Genomic DNA, 6,877 nt, shown 5'->3' on the forward strand with positions numbered 1-6,877 from the left:
GCAAAAGCATTTCCTGTAGCCCAGTTTGAACATCATTTTTTTGTTGCCATTATTTTTGTCTGCCTTTAAATCAGTAGCTCCTGGATGCCAGGGGCTATACTCTTGATATGTCATGCTAAGTTGCTTCAGTAATGTCCGACTCTTTACAACCCCATGGACTGTAGCCCACCGGGCTCTTCTGTCCATGGGATTTTTCCAGGCAAGAATACTGGAATGGGTTGCTATTCCCTTCTCCAGGGGATCTTCCCAACCCAGGGATAGAACCTGGGTCTCCCACATTGCAGGCAGATTCTTTACCATCTGAACCACCAGGGAAGCCCAGAGTATTTTAAGATATTACATTTTCATTCATGTATGATATTACATTTTTAATTAAACCAGTAGGTCTAGGTAAATGAATCAATGAGGCCATTGGAAAAAAGTATATAAAACAGCAAGTATATTATCATTAAAAAAAAAAAAGAACAATGATGAGCTCCTGATAGAACAAGGATAAGATACGTAAAAATAGAAATAAGAGACTTCCCTGGCAATCCAGTGGTTAGGACTCTGTGCTTCCACTGCAGGAGACACAGGTTCTATCCTGGTGAGGGAACTAAGACCCTACATACTTCAACTAGCAACTAAAGATCCCACAGGCTGCAACTAAGACCCAGTACAGCCAAATAAAAATATTTTTTAATGCAGTGAGTTCTTTAAACTTTATGGGAAGTTTTTGTTGATTTGTTGTTTCCTCAAAGAAATATCATGAAGTATAGTTGCATCTAGGAAAATTTTCTTGAGAATTCTATTCTAACTAGAAATATAAACCACACACAAAAAAAAACTAAAGGAATTTTATATTTCTTCTAGAATACATGCACACACTCAATTTTGATGACCAGTAGGCAACTGTAAAATATTCTCAAATGAAAGAAAATCTTAGCCTGATACATATTCCAGCCTAAGTTTAAAAAGAAAAACTAGTATTCTGTAAGGGAGTTAATTACATTGAGTATCTGAAGGCTTCCCAATGAGTCAATAACATCATCCAATAGAATCCAAGCCATTTCACTCCTAGGTTTGTCATAGAATCTCTGTATAGGAAAAACTCACTTTAACTCTGTGGGCCTTCCCCTCATGTTGCAGCAGGGTTGGAGGATAGACAGGGTCTAGAACCTGGAGCCATGCCTTCTTTCAAGTGTGAAGGTGAGCTCATAGCTCTCATCAGTAGAACAGAAAGTTTGAGAGGTTTCAAACAAATAATCATCTCTGCTTATCTATCCATTCTCTCTTGAAGAGGGTGTCTCTGTTAAAAAAAAAAAATTCTCTCTCTCTCTCTGCCAGCCCTTCAAGATGCTGAAGGGAAAGAAGGCCAAGGGGAAGAAGGTGGCCCTGGCTCCCGCTGTGGTGAAGAAGGAGGCCAAGAAGGTGGTCAACCCCCTTTTCGAGAAAAGGCTCAAGAATTTTGGCATTGGACAGGTTATCCAACCCAAAAGGGACCTCACCTGCTTTGTCAAATGGCCCCACTACATCCAGCTGCAGCAGCAAAGGGCTATTCTCTATAAGCAGCTGAAAGTGACTCCTGCAATTAACCAATTCACCCAGGTCTTGGACCCACAAACAGCTACTCATCTACTTAAGCTGGCCCACAAGTACAGTCCAGAGACGAAGCAAGAGACAAAGCAGAGGTTGCTGCCCCAAGAGGAGAAGAAAACTGCCGGCAAACTGCCCACCAAGAGGCCACCTGTCCTTCGAGCAGGGGTCAACACTGTCACCACCTTGGTGGAGAACAAGAATGCTCAGCTGGTGGTAATTGCTCATGACATGGTCTTCCTGTGCTGAAAGATGGGGGTTCCCTACTGCATCAACAAGGGGAAGGCCCGGCTGGGGCGCCTGGTCCACAGGAAGACCTGCAACGCTGTGGCCTTCACACAAGTCAACTTGGAGGACAAGAGTGCCCTGGTTAAGCTGGTGGAAGCCATCAGGACCAATTACAACGACAGATATGATGAGATCCACCATCAGTGGGGAGGTAATGTCCTGGGGCCAAAGTCAGTGGCTCTCATCACCAAGCTGGAAAAGGCGAAGGCCAAAGACCTGGCCACCAAACTGGGCTGAGTATGCACCACTGAGCTTTCTGTACATAAAAGTAATAAAAGATTCTTTAAAAAAGAAAAAATTCTCAAAACCCCTGCCTGAGATTCTCTTGTTCAGCAATACAGCTTTGGCAATGAGCCTAAATTAGGATACAGATGGATGATGTAGAAGAACAAAGGAAATACCATGCGCAAAGACACAGGGGTATGAGAATGTGTTTCTTTAGGCAAAGGCAAATCATTCAAAAGAACTGGCACAAAGGGTGTGATCACTGAAAAGGGACAGATTATGAAAAAGTCTTGCATGAGTGCTAAAGGAAGTATACACTTTAGATTATACTTCAGACTAGTGTTTCTCACATATAAGTAGCATAAAAGGAAAAATATTCTCACAGATCCTGTCTTGACTTAAATTCTCTTTAAATTTCATGGCAGACACTGTTTATAATTCCCTTATATTTGTTCTCGCCATCTTCCTCTTAGTTAATAGAATTCTTCAAATTTTACCTCGAGCCTACATTTCCCAGTCTCCCTTGCAACTGAGGGATCAAATGACCATATTCTGGCCAGTGAGAAGTACATGAAAAGAACATCTATACCTTCTGGGTCATGTTCTCATAAGGAAGCTACTTGCCCCTTTACTTCCTCTCTACTCCTTTCCACAGGCTGGAAATCCAAAGAAATGGTGACAAACCAGCTTCAGCTATGTGAATGAAGGCAATATTCCTGGACCTAACTGCTCACATGTGCTCTGTGTGACCAGCAACATCAGCATCGCCTGAGAGTTTATGGAAGTGCGCAATCAGCCCGAACCAGACCTACTGAGGTTGATTCCTCAACTTAAATAAGATCTCCAGGAAATTCCCTGGTGGTTCAATGATTAGGACTCTGTGCTCTCACTGCCAAGGGCCCAGGTTCAATCTCTGGTTGGGGAACTAAGAAACTTCAAGCCAAGCAGCACAGTGAAAAAAAAAAAAAAAATATATATATATATATATATATACACACACACAAACATATATATATATATATCCCCAAGTGATTCATATTTACATTAAATTTTGAGAAGCACCAATCTAGGAGAAGGCAAGGGGAGCAAACTAATGGGAAAATGGGTCTCCAGATGACGACGCTACAGTGCTGGACAACTGACTAGCTCAGATGTTTATGAGAGAGTGGACTTTCTACATGTGCTTAAGCCACCTTTTTTTTTTAATCTCTGATCCTATATAACAAACTATATTAATATATACAAATGTAAAACATGGCATAAATACCCATCCATATTTTTTAATATAGATGCCTTTAGGTATTCCTTTTAAAACCACACACCTTGGATGAAACTCAAAACTACACTCTTCCAACAGAAACCACACAACTTGCCTCCAAACATACTGAAGCTCAGGTTCTTTATGCCTCAGCGCAGAAGGAATTCAGCAAGAGGCAAAGTGATAGGTAAGAAGTATATTTATCAATATCCTTTGTAAAGAGGTTGCAGGAAAATGGGAGAGGATGGTCACATCCCAGGTCTTGGATGAGTTCCTGGGACAGGCCAAAGAGTGAGGGTCCCTGGCTTCAGGCAAGAAAGGATTCAAGAGCAAGCCGTATGTTCCATAGGCAGAATGCGGCCCTTCTCAGAAGGTGAGAGCTGCCTGGAAATATGGGACAGTTAGATTTTATGGGCTGGGTAATTTCATACGCTAATGACTGGGAGGGTTTCCCTGGTGGCTCAGTGGTAAGAATCCACCTGCCAATGCAGTTGTTGTTCAGTCGCTAAATAATGTCTGATTCTTTGTGACCCTGTGGACTGTAGCATGCCAGGCTCCCCTATCCTTCGCTATCTTCTGGAGTTTGCTCAAATTCAGTGATGCTATCTAACCATCTCATCCTCTGTCCCCTTCTCCTTTTGCCTTTCCCAGCATCAGGATCTTTACCCATGAGTCTTTCCAGGGTCTGTACCAGAGTCTTTCCCAGCATCAGGGTCTTTTCAAATGAGTCAGTTCTTCACATCAGATGGCCAAAGTGTTGGAACTTCAGCTTCAGCATCAATCCCTCCAATTAATATTCAGGGTTGATTTCCCTTAGGATTGACTGGTTTGATCTCTTTGCAGTCCAAGAGATTCTCAAGAGTCTTCTCCAGCACCACAATTCAAAAGCATCAATTCCTCAGCACTGCCTTCTGTATGGTCTAACTCTCACAACCACACAAATTGTCAATGCAGGAGACGGGGTTTCAATCCCTGGGTTGGGAAGATCCCCCAAAGAAGGAAATGACAACCCACTCCAGTTGTCTTGCCTGGGAAATCCCATGGAGAGAGGAGCCTGGCAAGCTACAGTCCATGGGGTCAGAAAAAGTCAGATACAAACTTAGTGACTAAACAACAAATGAGTAGAAGGATTACTTTAACTGCTTGGGGAAAGCTGTGGGGATTTCTAGGAACTGGGACACCACCCACATTTTGGACTTTTATGGTCTGCCCCAGAATTGTCAGGTACCTGTGGGTATGTATTTAGTATATGCTTTTGTATTACAAAGCTATGGTTTTTCCAGTAGTCATGTATGAATGTGAGAGTTGGACTATAAAGAAAGCTGAGCACTGAAGAATTGATGCTTTTGAACTGTGGTGTTGGAAAAGACTCTTGAGAGTCCCTTGGACTGCAAGGAGATCCAACTAGTCTATCCTAAAGGAAATCAGTCCTGAATATTCATTGGAAGGACTGATGCTGAAGCTCTAATACTTTGGCCACCTGATGCAAAGAACTGACTCACTAAAAAAGACCCTGATGCTGGGCAGGAGAAGGGGATGACAGAGGCAGAGATGGTTGGATGGCATCACTGATTCAATGGACATGAGTTTGAGTAAGCTCCAGTTGGTGATGGACAGGGAAGCCTGGCGTGCTGCAGTCCATGGGGTCACAAAGTCAGACATGACTAAGCAACTGAACTGAACTTGTATTACAATGAGTGTATAATGAGGCTCAAGGTGTACAGGAAGTCAAATCATCCACTACCTTGGACTTAATTCTTCTAACCAGTTTTTGTCATACCCTCAATGGCTACATTATTCTTTTAAAGGTTGTGCCCTGTCCCCTTTCCTCCTCACTTTGACTTTATTCAGTACCAACACCACTACTAAATTATATATGCTATACTGGTTTTAGCTGAGCTGATTATATGCTGGTCCAGAGCCATAAAAATGTTTTTTAATTATAAATGAAATAAAAACAAACTATGAAACCAATAAAAATCCAAATGAACAATTGTTTTAATATAATGAAATGGATGATGTTTTTCTGCTGGAACAAAGTCACTCTCCACAACATAGAAATGTACTGAGGCTTTCAGACAAATGCTCTTGAGTTTGGCAGGTTTGTCTACATGTGTTTTGTGAGAACTCAGTTCTCTTAGAACTTGACTTTGTTTGAAATACTGTCAACAATTAATAGCACCAAATGCCATGTCATTTGACTTCACTTGGCTTAAGTGTATCACTTAATATATTAAGTTACCTCTTTTCACATTCACCCAGGACAATTCAAGAAGTACTTCTTAACATCAGTAATTTTATACAATTCATAAATTTTTACAATTTATACAATTGCAAATACAGTTTATAAGACTCTCACCCAAACCAAGAGAAATAAAACTTATTTTTATACACAAAAATCTACACAAATGTCCATAGCAGCTCTATGTAATAGCCAAAAACTGGAAACAACCCAAATATGTTTCAACAGACAAATGGATAAATAAGCTGCAGTACAGTATATAAGACAATGAAATACCTTTCAGGAAGAAAAAGACATATTGATATGTATAACAACTTGAGGATCACAAATGCATTATTCTAAGTGAAAAAAAATCTCAAAAGCTTATACGGGACTTCCCTGGTGGCACAATGGATAGTAACCCAGCTGCCAGTGCAGGGGACACAGGTCAGTCTCTGGCCCGGGAAGACTCCACATGCTGCAGAGTAAGCCCATGTGCCACAGCCACTGTGCCCGTGTGCCCTAGGGCCCATGCGCTGCAACTACAAAGCCTGAGTGCTACAACTTCTGAAGCCCGCACATCTAGCGTCTGTGCGCCGCAGCAAGAGAAGCCACCGCAGTGAGAAGCCCGTGCACGGGAAGAAAGAGTAGCCCCATCTGCCACAACTAGAGAAAGCCCATGAGCAGCAATGAAGACTCAGTGCAATCAAAAATCAATTCTAAAAAGAAAAAAATCTTATTAAAAAAGTCTATATGTATGATTCCATTTATAGAACACTCTCGAAATGACAAAGTTACAAAGAACAAATCATTATTTGTCAGGCATTAAGTTTTAAGGAGAGTATGACTAATTATAAAGGGGTGAAGTCACAGAGTTTCTTTTATGGCAATGAAATAATTTTGTCTCCTAAATATGTCAGTGTTTTTACAAATCTACACATATGATAATATTTTGTAGAATTATGTACCTGAAAAACAAAGAGTGCATATAAAAACTGGTAAAATCTAAATAAAGTTTGTAATTGAGTTAATACCAATATCAGTTTCCTGGTTTGATAATGAATTGTAGTTTATATAAAATGTTATCATTAGGGGAAGCTGAATATAGAATATATGGGAACTCATCATACTATTTTTGCCACCTCTCTTAAGTCTAAAAGTACTTCAAAATCAATATTTTTGATTGTAACCTAATAACATAAATCAATACAGAACATCTTTGAGCTTTTGCATTTTAGCTGATCCAGACATGACAGGTGTCAAAGGAATACCCAGAGAAAGAAGAATTTAGAAAAGGAAAGAAAAATGCA

At 40.7% G+C, this 6,877-nt stretch overlaps 1 pseudogene; it reads left to right on the forward strand.

The window, feature by feature from the left end:
- Window positions 1-1,335: 1,335 nt before the first annotated feature.
- Window positions 1,336-2,100, forward strand: LOC128066980 (60S ribosomal protein L7a-like; annotated as a pseudogene).
- Window positions 2,101-6,877: the final 4,777 nt, after the last annotated feature.

The sequence above is a fragment of the Budorcas taxicolor genome, chromosome 21 (genome assembly GCF_023091745.1).
Source record: "Budorcas taxicolor isolate Tak-1 chromosome 21, Takin1.1, whole genome shotgun sequence".
Lineage (NCBI taxonomy): Eukaryota > Metazoa > Chordata > Mammalia > Artiodactyla > Bovidae > Budorcas > Budorcas taxicolor.